General features: G+C 50.7%; 1 protein-coding gene across 1 annotated transcript in view; it reads right to left on the reverse strand.

Annotated features, from left to right (window-relative positions):
• The window catches only part of magi2a (membrane associated guanylate kinase, WW and PDZ domain containing 2a), a gene marked incomplete at both ends in the record, with an annotated part of 222049 nt that overhangs the window by 194644 nt on the left and 14905 nt on the right, over positions 1–12500 (reverse strand).

Here is a 12500-nt window from a genome sequence, read left to right on the forward strand (position 1 = left end):
AGCGTCACTAGGCTACACTTTTAAAAAGGGTGCTATAATTGCTTTGCCATTTGTAAGAGAAGATAAATAGAATAAAAACAGGAAGGCACTAAAACTAGAAATCAGACAGTAACTCTTTTTTTTTTCTACAATAGGGTAGGGAGGATAGGACAGAAGAAGAGAGGGCGCTGGGGGACAGGGTACGTAGGTTACGACGAGAGGGTCTTAAGTGGTTAGAGGCTGAGAGGGAAGAGGAAGTTTTGAGGGGAAGGGAGAAGGATATAAAGTGGTGATCAGAAACTGGAAGAGGGGTAACGGTAAGGTTGGAAGTGTGGGAAGATCTGGTGAAGACAAGGTCGAGCTGATTGCCTGCCTTATGAGTCGGAGGAGAGGGGGACAGGGTAAGGCCGAAGGAGAGGAGAAGGTCAAGTACTCCAGATGAGAGAAGCTTCTCAGATTGGAAATTGAAGTCACCTAGTAGTACGAGCGGAGTGCCATCATCAGGGAAGGAGCTGAGAAGGCCATCCATCTCGCCTAGGAAGTCACCGAGTTGGCCTGGGGGGCGATAGATGACAACAATGTGGAGTTTGACCGGGGAGGAGACAAAAGCAGCATGAAATTCAAAGGAGGATGTAGACAAGTGTGCCAGGGGAAGGACAGTGTGTGACCACTTGGGCGAGATGAGGAGTCCTGTGCCTCCCCCTCGACCAGAGGCTCTAGGGGAATGAGAAAAGGAGTTCACAGGAATACAGTGTCATTACGGAGAGTACACAGTGTCACTGTCATGCCAGGCTGCATCTCCAGAAACAGACACACAGTCGGAACGCAGGAGAGAAAGACAGAACAGAGAGAGAGAGAGAGAGAGACAGAGAGAGAGACAGAGACAGAACAGAGAGAGAGAGACAGAGAGAGAGAGATTGACAGAGAGAGAGAGAGAGAGAGAGAGAGATATACATACCTGTATATAGAGAGAGTGAACGAAAGAGAGAGTGAACGAAAGAGAGAGAGAGAGAGAGATAGATATACATACCTGTATGTAGAGAGAGAGAGAGAAAGAAGGAGAGAGAGATAGATAGATAGATAGAGATAGATAGATAGATAGATAGAGATACCTGTATGTAGAGAGAGAGAGAGAGAAAGAAAGAGAGAGGAGCAGGTCCAAAGAAATACAGCCTGTGTTCATCTGACCTTCTCTCCGTTCACAGCTGATCTGTCTCAGCGAGCACGCCCGCCAGAGTAAATGACAGAGATGCAATATTCATACAGACAACAATACTCAAGGCATAATCATTCTAAGGACATTTGGGGCTCGCCTGTTTAGACCACTGAGAAATGTCTCATTCAATCTCTGATTCGCTCTCTTTAGGCCCAAGGGCTTTCATTTTTCCCCCTCTCTCTCTCTCTCCCTCCTCTCTCTCTCCCCTCTCTCTCTCTCTCTCTCTCTCTCTCTCTCCCCTCTCTCTCTCTCTCTCTCTCTCTCTCTCTCCCCTCACGACTCAGAGGAGGGAATTTGGGAAGCACCGCTTCTTCGAAATCCAATCTGCTGAGTGCAGCATTATCTGATTGGATCTAAACACCGACTACAGCTCCGCCAGAGAGAACTGGGGCACAGACACACAACACACACACACACACACCAATACACACACACACACACACATATAGATACACATAGACACGCATAGACACACACACACACACACCCCCCCCCCCCCCACACACACACACACACACACACACACACACACAGAGTGTCACAAATAACCCAATTAATATAGCAGCTCTGCCATCTAGCTGGTGTTTCCCAGTAACGACATCTTCTATCCAACTCTCCTGTCCCAGAACCATCTTTCTTAGATCCCAGTTGATACTGAGAGCTGAGGGTCAAGGGTCAAGTTTAATGCTGAATCAATAAAGGCCCTGTCAAAGACACAGGCGACTCAACGGGGTTGTACGAACACTATATGCTCTCCATCTCCTGCAGTACCATCACCTACCACTAGAGCTACACAGTGCCCTTCCCACTGAATAGTGAAAGTTATGTCATAACTTACTAATCAACGCTAAAAAGTGCTAACTTTCTCTTTTGTGGGAACTTCCTCTTAAGGTACATCTCCTAGGAGGGATATTAATCCCCGCACAAAAAAGCACGGAAGCAGTCCTTCTCTGTTCTCTCAGAGCAGTCCCGGATGTGCCTGCGAAATGAGGCGCCCTCCCTCCCTCCCTCCCTCTCTCCCTCCCCGCGATTTTAATTGCTTTAAGCCAATAAGAAAAATCGAGGGAGAGAGAGTGGATGGCTTATGCGCTTAGCTAGCGAGTAACACGTAAAACACAACCGCTATAACGAACGCTCCTGTCCACACACACTATCCCTCACGGAATAATCCCAAAAGACAGTCTCAATGTGTTTCCCGCGAGTGAGGAGATAGGGAGGACAGTAAAATAATGGGGGGCGTCAACTCACTTAGGAGCGGAGTGAGTGAGTGGTCGGACGAGAGAGAGAGAGAGGTAGAGAGAGAGAAAGAGAGGTAGAGAGAGAGAGAGTCCCCAGCACACCAGGCCTTCCCGTACCCTCAGGCGCTGCACGTTCAACGTAATCGTTCCTGAACGCCCGATCGCGTCCCGTCGATGCCCCCGAAAAAGGGAGATCGTAAAAAGTCACCGATAAATAGATAAATCAAAAGAAATATGAGCGATACGCCCATAAATATAAGTCGTGTCCTCCCCTGTCATCCCCGGCTCATCCCAGCTGGGTATTTAATGAGTTTAGGGCACATAACTCCCCTGGCTGTCTGGCGGTGTGATGTATCTGCTCTGCCCGGGGGGGGGGGGGGGAACAGAGGGAGAATGGAGGATGGATCTTCGGGGCTCCCAGAGTCCGGCCCGGAGGCCCTCTCTGAATGGCCCCGGAGCTCCGGAGAGATCCGTCATTCCCCCACGGTGATCCTCCCCCCCGCGTCTCCTTCTCACACGTCCCTCTGGTCGCGCTGTGGGCGTTCCCGGGGGCGTTCCTGTGTCCGTCGCTCACGGGCTTGACCTGGCCCTGGTCGGTCCCCCTTGCGGGCCGGGGTGCTTCCTGAGGTCAACCCCCCCCCCCCCCCGCCCCCGAGGCCTCGGAGGCTCTGTAAACTCTGGCCCCCCCCACCATCTGGGCTTGATGTCATTCGAGATATGCATGCGTTACGGTCACGCACGTACGTACGTACGCACACGCGCACGCGCACACGCACACACGCACGCACCCACGCACATCCACGCACTGATTTCAACCAAGCTATTGACGTGGCAGACAGGGTTCAGCTCCAACTGGTCTGTGTGAGTGTTTGTTGGAGTTGATTAGACACAACCAAGCTAGTGGGGACTCACGTTCCTCTCCCTGCAGACCTCTGCTTTCAGAGGCTTCCTCTCCCTGCAGACCTCTGCTTTCAGAGGCTCCTCTCCCTGCAGACCTCTGCTTTCAGAGGCTCCTCTCCCTGCAGACCTCTGCTTTCAGAGGCTCCTCTCCCTAGGGACCTCTGCTTTCAGAGGCTCCTCTCCCTGCAGACCTCTGCTTTCAGAGGCTCCTCTCCCTACAGACCTCTGCTTTCAGAGGCTCCTCTCCCTACAGACCTCTGCTTTCAGAGGCTCCTCTCCCTGCAGACCTCTGCTTTCAGAGGCTCCTCTCCCTGCAGACCTCTGCTTTCAGAGGCTCCTCTCCCTACAGACCTCTGCTTTCAGAGGCTCCTCTCCCTGCAGACCTCTGCTTTCAGAGGCTCCTCTCCCTGCAGACCTCTGCTTTCAGAGGCTCCTCTCCCTGCAGACCTCTGCTTTCAGAGGCTCCTCTCCCTGCAGACCTCTGCTTTCAGAGGCTCCTCTCCCTGCAGACCTCTGCTTTCAGAGGCTCCTCTCCCTACAGACCTCTGCTTTCAGAGGCTCCTCTCCCTAGGGACCTCTGCTTTCAGAGGCTCCTCTCCCTAGGGACCTCTGCTTTCAGAGGCTCCTCTCCCTACAGACCTCTGCTTTCAGAGGCTCCTCTCCCTACAGACCTCTGCTTTCAGAGGCTCCTCTCCCTAGGGACCTCTGCTTTCAGAGGTTCCTCTCCCTGCAGACCTCTGCTTTCAGAGGCTCCTCTCCCTACAGACCTCTGCTTTCAGAGGCTCCTCTCCCTGCAGACCTCTGCTTTCAACACACTCCTCTCCCTACAGACCTCTGCTTTCAACACACTCCTCTCCCTTCAGACCTCTGCTTTCAACACACTCCTCTCCCTGCAGACCTCTGCTTTCAGAGGCTAATGAACCATGTGGTGGTTTAATCAAGATCAAAAACACCAGAGTAACAAAAGGCTCTATGACGACTGCTACACAGTAAGACTTTGCCGTGTCATTTCCGAGAGAGGAGAGAGGAGGAATGTAGCTGTGGGACATGCGCTCGCCTGTGTGAGCGGCTTCGCACACAAGCAATCGCTGATTAACCGCAGATATCTCCTACGTCTGCTGCAGGCTCAGCGGGGCACGGCCGTTGTCATGTCAATTCTCCGTCGCTGCGTTTTACTCGACGGGAACCGAGGAGGAAGAATACGTGCCTGTCTGTGTTGATTTCCTTAAAGCGGAAAAAGATGAGGTTCCTCCATCTGTCATCGGCACTCAAACTCTCTTTGTCTGTTGTCTCATCTGCATAGCGCCGCATACTTCACATTCCACTGGCAGTGACTTCCAAGGGGCCTCCAGATTGTAAATAAAGAGCCGTAGACATAATTGAAATTGACTAAAAATGAACTAAATATAAACTGTCTTCTTCCGGATTCAAGTGAGTACCTCTCCTTTGAACTTAGGGTAGTAGTCCTCTCTGGGGGGCAAAGCTGGAATGCCCTGTTTAAAGAGCCTTGTCTTTATCTGCGGGACCTCATTAGTGCGGGAGGGCACAGCAGTGTGGGTCAGTCGGACTGGGCTTCTTTAAACACATCACACCCCGGCTGCTGGAGCCTTAGTGAGGTTACTACTCACTGCCACAAGCCTGGCCTACTTTGAGAGAGAGAGAGAGAGAGAGAGAGAGAGAGAGAGAGAGAGAGAGAGAGAGAGAGAGAGAGAGAGAGAGAGAGAGAGAGACAGAGAGAGACAGAGAGAGGACTCCAGGGATTAATTCCTCACACTTTGCTGCTGGCGATACAGTGACACTGAAGTAACGTGAGAGGTAAAGGCAGAGAGGGAGAGGGAGAGAGAGAGAGAGAGAGAGAGATAAAAACGACAGTTAAGAGTACATCCTGCCTTGTTCATGACTTGTTGCAGAGAGAGAGAGACATCCTCACGCACACAGCGTGTCAGCTAAGGACACGGGAGCCGTCAGGTTCACCTCAGGTCCTTAAAGAACCTTCCTCTCTTTCCTTCTTTCTCTCTCTCTCTCGTGCACACACACACGCACGCACACACACACACACACACACACACACATCACTCCCGCCTGCGCTGGTGAAAATGTCAGTAGGCGACGCAGCAGAACCGTTATGTGGCGATGATGACAGGAAGAGCGGAGCGAGCGTGTTGTGTTCGGCGAGCACTTAAGAAAGGCACTCAGAGGAACAGAATGGCATGTTCCGTCTCAAGGCAGGAGGACTGGACAGGGACACACACTCATTGTGGTACCAGTCACGTGCGCCTCAGAGTGACAGTCATAATAGATGTGACATTTTCACAGGAAGATTTTATTTTATTTTACCTTTATTTTACCAGGCGAGACAATTAAGAACAACATTCTTATTTACAATGCCGGCCTGCCTCATAAGGGGAAAGGGGAGGAGGGCTGAAAGATAAAAACATGTTAAAAACAAAGCACTTAAAACCACAATTCAATTGACAATTGAACGAGATGTGTCATTTGAATGAGGGTGCGTTTAGCGGATGAAGTGAAGGAGTGACGGTTTCTATAGAGAAAGCCAAGTTTGGCCTTAATCTTGGTCTGTAGTTTTGAGATGTGGGGTGAGAAAGATAGTGAGCTGTCTAACCCAATTCCCAGGTATTTATACACCGTGACCTGCCTCCCTCACAGGTGGTAATGATGGGGGCTGGGGGGGGGTGTGGTGCCTTTACGGTTGAACCACATGACCTTGGTCTTAGAAGTGTTAAGGGACAGTTTGAGGTGGGTGAAGGCCTGTTGGATCTGGAGGAAGCTATCCTGGAGAGTTGTTAGTACAGAGTCAGGGGAGGGACCAGTGGCATAGAGAATAGTGTCGTCAGCATATAAGTGAATGAGTGAATTTCCAGCAGCCAGGGGGATATTGTTGATGTATATAGAGAACAGAGTGGGACCAAGTATGGAACCTTGAGGGACACCCTTGGTGACTGGGAGGGGGTGAGAGAGAAGGTTTTCAAACCTCACACGTTGCACCCGGTGAGAGAGGTAATGAGAAAACCAGGTTAGTGAGTGGTTAGTAACCCCGATGCTACTCAGTCTGTTCAGTAGAGTGGGCCCTTGTGATTGTGGAGATATTCTATATTCACTGTGGGCATGTCATTTCGAGCAGAAAACCAGAAAAATGAGGTGGATAAGAAGAGGTTAACGCAGACAGTGCTGTCAGTGCACCAGCGAGATCAGATTCATAACGGATCAATTAGCAAAGGGGGGGGGGGATCAGCCAGTGACTAACGACGACAACTGGTTGTAAACTCACCGTGTTAGTTTCGACGCGTGGGATTAAACTGAAGGGTGTAATGTTTAATAGTCAGCGACGTCTGACTCAACGAGGATTACCTGTGACGAGGCCTATCCGTCGCATCGCTCGCTCGCTCGCTGCTAGCTCTCTCCGGCCGGCCGCTCAGGCTTCAGAAGAGGTAAGCGGGGGGAGCGTGGCGGTATCTGTTTTGAAACTGTCGTCTGATAGCTCGTCCAATTTGTTTAGCGTTCACATCTGCGGAGCGCCGGGGGGGGGGGGAGCGCCCGCTCGATAGAGATACCTGGCGACCCAGATAAGTCAGCGCCATTAGACGAGAAAGAACCCCGGCCTGCCCGCTCAAGAGTCTGAGATTAGCTACGGTGCAGAGACATACACACACACACACACACACACACACACTGATACAAACACACACACACACTGATACACACACACACACTGATACACACACACACACACACACACACACACACACACTGATACACACACACACACACACACACGCTGATACAAACACACACTGATACACACACACACACAAACAGACACACAGCCTACACACACACACACACACACACACACACTCACACATACACACACACACACAAAGTTTGTTTACTCTGGAGTTCTAACACAAAACCAGGCCAGTGAAAAGGGGACAGGGTTTAGGGGTAGTTGATGATGTCTTGCATAAAACACCAGACATCATTAGTTATTCCCTTAGTATCCAAAGACATCATGAATGCTCACATATACATATGTATATATATATATATATATATATATATATATATATATATATATATAAAACGCATCTAACGTGTGTGTGTGTGTATTCACCAACATCTTCAACCAGTCCCTGTCCCAGGCCACCATCCCACCCTGCCTGAAAACCTCAACTATCATCCCAGTCCCGAAGAAAAGCACGGTGAGCTGCCTAAACGACTACCGCCCGGTGGCACTCACACCAATCATCATGAAGTGCTTCGAGAAACTAGTCCGGGCCCACATACTCACACGCCTCCCGCCCAACCTGGATCCATACCAGTTCGCCTACAGAGCCCACAGGTCCACAGAGGACGCCATCGCGACGACTCTCCATGCCACTCTATCCCACCTGGAGAGGGGAAACAGCTACGCGAGACTGCTCTTTGTGGACTTCAGCTCCGCCTTCAACACCATCCTTCCAGACAGGCTAGTGACCAAACTACTAGACCTGGGTCTATCACACTCTATATGTGCATGGATCAAGGACTTCCTGACCGACCGCCCCCAGAGGGTGCGGGTGGGCCCCCACACCTCCACAGCCCTCAGACTCAGCACTGGGTCCCCCCAGGGCTGCGTGCTAAGCCCCATCCTCTACAACCTCTACACCTACGACTTCACCCCCGTCCACCCCAGCAACTCCATCGTAAAGTTTGCAGACGACATCACCGTGGTGGGCTGCATCTCGGGGGGGGACGAGGCGGCGTACAGGGATGAGCAACTGAGCAAGCTGTGCAAGGTTAACAACCTGCTGCTGAACAAGTAAAAGACCCAGGAAATCATCGTAGACTTCAGGAGGAAAAAGTCAGAGATCCAGCCCCTGCTCATCGACGGAGAGAGCGTGGAGAGAGTCTCAACCCTCCGATTCCTGGGGGTGCACATGCAGGATGACCTGTCCTGGAAGGACAACACAACAGCCACCATCAAGAAGGCACAACAGCGGCTCTACATCCTGAGAGTCCTCAGGAAGGAACACAGCAAGCAGGAGATACTGGTGACCTTCTACCGCGGCGCAGTGGAGAGCATCCTCACCTACGGCATCTGCAACTGGTTCTCCAGCTGCACAACCGCGGAGAGAAATGCGCTACAGAGAGTCGTGAGAACAGCCCAGAAGATCACCGGCGCCCCCCTCCCCTCTCTGGAAGAGCTGTACAACACACGCTGTCTCAGGAAGGCCTCCAAGATCTCCAGGGACCCAACCCACCCTGGGTACGAACACTTTACCCGGCTGCCCTCGAAAAGGCGGTACAGGACCATGGCCGCAAGGACAAACAGACTGAAGAACAGCTTCTACCCCAGGGCCATCCAGGCCCTGAACACAGCAAAGACCTAGGTTCTGGGCCCTGGACAGTCTGGACGGATTGATGGCAGCTGCTGGACTGAAAAAATCAGGTGTAGTGCTGAGGCACAAATATGTACATTTCAAGCCTGCAAACTGCGACACTTTAAATCAGGGGTCGGCAATAGGCGGCCCGTGGGCCATTGCTGGCCCGTCACCAATAATATTTGGCCCAGCAGATTATTTTGAGAATCCTTTTTTTTTTTTTTACAATATCGGACGGACAGTCCCACACCGCGCCTATAATGTCCGAATAGAGAATCTACCACTACCTGAATAATGCTTATTGTACTTTTATTCATGTTGAGAGTGAATGACACAGGGACAGACAATCAGGCAGCGGGGTGCACCGAAGCACACTGACGCTGAACCCCTCAGAGTGAATCATAAGTAGGTGAACAAGGCGTGGTGCTGAAATAGCCGACATGCGGTGTGGTTTGAAAAAAATAACATCAGCTCATTAAATCATTCAAACGTAATGTTTACGTATGTGACTGCAACACACATATGAACAGTAACAAAGCAAATTCTGTTTAATTTTCTGAAAAACATTGACAACAAAATCGGCGCAAAAGTGGTGGTAGGCCTATGCTCCTGAAACGACAGAGCAAACGCGCTATTAGGGATAATAAGTACAATGAGCCATAAGCCATTCATTCAAAATATACAAAATACAATTAGGTTATTAAATACAATAACGACAGGCTTGGTACTCACTTAATGTGAAAAGTGGCATCTCCCATCGATCTGGTGATATTGACGTCACTTTAATCCGCAGGCAGTTTTTAAAAAAAAATTATGCATCAATCGATTCCTCTCGTGCGTCTTTATCACATTCATTGAGGAAAAGGACGACTCGCATGTACAGAAAGGGAACATTGTGAGCAGGGAAGATGTGAGTCTCACACAACGGCTTTGCATTGATGAAACCAGTTAGGATGAACGTATAGTTCGCTGTCCATTCCTCTTTAAATGCCCTGTTTTCACCGTCAACTTTCCTCTTTAGACCTTTGGAGAGTGACATTATGTTTCTCTTGCCAGCTAGCAGGTTAAATGTTTAGCTAACTTCACCCGACACGCAAACAACCAATCCAATAATAAATAATGTGACCTTGTCTGGAGGAGGGGGGAATCATTCAGAATAAAAGTATGTTAAATAATTATTAGAATAAGTTAGGCTGCGATACATCGTCAGTCCACACATTTATTATTCAAAACTATGGAAAAGGGTGAAACTACGTTTCAACGTTGTTGAGAATCACAACACAAACTCACTAGTCAAGCCTAATACTGCAACGAAATGGATTGGACTGCTACCTAGTTAATTATAACACTACTTTACATTGTTAGCAGGCTCACAAAACAAGCTGTGTTAGTTGACTAGCGATGTGTACATTTCTCGAAAGAAAAGTCAAAGCATTAGAACGTGTCACATTTTTTAACAATCAATTACTTAAATTATCCTTTGATTATGTTCGGGCCCGCCATCTAGTGGCTAATTTTTTTTGGGCCCGAGGCCAAACCTAATTGCCGACCCCTGCTTTAAATGAATGTGCAATAACACTATGTGCAATATGACAACCCTAGTCGTCTATCTGTACAGTATAGTATAGTGGATAGTGTACATAGCCTTTATTTATGTAAACCAGCTCCTTCGCTTCTTGTGTTTTTTTTTTAAGTTTTTTTTTCTTTCCTAACACCAGGGGAGCCACCCCTCCTAAATTTCGTTGTTTGGTACCTGTACTATAGCAATGACAATAAAGACCATTCATTCATTCATTCACATCGCTGCGCAACTAGCAAGGTCACGTAAGGGTGGCACCCTTTCAGTGCCGCACAGAGTCACCTGGTTTACAGTCTCAGGCTCTCTCCTACTTCCACCTGTGGCGGCTGTGGCGCAGGAGGTAGAGCCGCCGTCTAATGATCGCAAGGTTGGCAGATCGGCAGTTCGAGCCCCGGCTGGCCACATGTCGAAGTGTCCTTTGGGCAAGACACTGAACCCCAAATTGCTCCCAGTGAGCGGGCCGGCGCCTTGCATGGTAGCTTGCCGCCATTGGTGTGTGAATGTGTGTGTGAATGGATGAATGAGAGGCCGTTGTAAAGCTCTTTGGATAAAGGCGCTATGTAAGTGCAGTCTATTTACCGTTTACCTGTGGCTGTGTCATAACCCCGCGCTGCTCTGACGAGCCACAGCCTCAGCCAATTATGACACAGCTGGCAGCCATCAGGAGGACTCACCAGTAAACAAGCAGCCCATTGGTACAAATTGCCTGCCTCACTCTCACACTTAATGCTGTGGGTGAGCCACACAAACACAAACAGTGCTTTGATGATTACGCAGCCATGTCCTAGCGTGTCTTACGAGCAGACGATTATCTGTACCGGGGCATCGCGCTTCCGAAATAGGACGCGTAATGTAAACCACTCTGCGATATGTTTACAGGCGAGAGATGTTTTTTCGGGGTTTTTCACACTCGAAATGAGGCTCTAATCTTATTTAGCTAGGCAATTCGTAGAGTGTTGTTGTTTTCCCCCTGACAAACGTTGCACTCTGGGATATCGGCGTCCTCCCTGCCAATGTGTGTTTTTTGTGCTATGCACTGCTTTGCTGCTTGTCTTTCAATGATTTTTTGATTTTTTTTTTGTAAAGCACCTTGAATTGCCTTTGTGTATGAAAGGTGCTATATAAATAAATTTCACTTCACTTCACTTCAAGCTCACGCATCACGCACAAAAAGCACCATCGATGTCTCCTCCACATGCGGTCTGGTGTGGTGCAGAGAGAGAGGATAACAACAAATAGAGGGGGACTGGCATAGAAAAAAGAGAGGGAGAGAGAGAGAAGGAATCTGAGAGAAGGGAGGAGGGCGAGAGAGAGAGGGAGAGAGTGAGAGGGGGAGAGAACGAGCGAGAGGGGGGTGGAGAGAGAGAGAGAGAAGGAATCTGAGAGAAGGGAGGAGGGAGGGAGAGAGAGAGAGAGAGAGAGCGATAGGGGGGAGAAAAATAGAGGGGGGGGGGGAGAAAATAGAGGAGAGTGGAGCTTAGCCATGTGCCCTTTTCCCACGCCTCATTAGAATAACTGTGGCTTCTTTCAAGTCAGAACAAAGGAGCCCCCCACCCCCCATCACTCATCATAATGTACGCAAACGCCAGGCCTGGTGTCACATCGACGCTGGCCCGCCTGAAGAGCTCCCAGCAGCCTCCCCTGTGCCACCGGGTCACATGGTGCTAATAGAGACAGGAACGGAGGACAGGGGCGGTCAGGGAGGACAGGGAGGACAGGGGAGGACAGGGGAGGACAGGGAGGACAGGGGAGGACAGGGAGGACATGGAGGACAGGGGGGACAGGGGGGACAGGGGAGGACAGGGGCGGTCAGGGAGGACAGGGGAGGACAGGGGCGGTCAGGGAGGACAGGGGAGGTCAGGGGAGGTCAGGGGAGGACAGGGAGGACAGGGGAGGACAGGGAGGACATGGAGGACAGGGGGGACAGGGGGGACAGGGGAGGACAGGGGCGGTCAGGGAGGACAGGGGAGGACAGGGGCGGTCAGGGAGGACAGGGGAGGACAGGGAGGACAGGGGAGGACAGGGAGGACATGGAGGACAGGGGGGACAGGGGAGGACAGGGGCGGTCAGGGAGGACAGGGGAGGACAGGGGCGGTCAGGGAGGACAGGGGAGGTCAGGGGAGGTCAGGGAGGACAGGGAAGGACAGGGGGGACAGGGGAGGACAGGGAGGACAGGGGCGGTCAGGGCCCCAGGGCTCTGGCACTTG

This window comes from Nansenia antarctica (assembly GCF_963989245.1).
Source record: "Nansenia antarctica genome assembly, chromosome: 8".
Classification (NCBI taxonomy): domain Eukaryota; kingdom Metazoa; phylum Chordata; class Actinopteri; order Argentiniformes; family Microstomatidae; genus Nansenia; species Nansenia antarctica.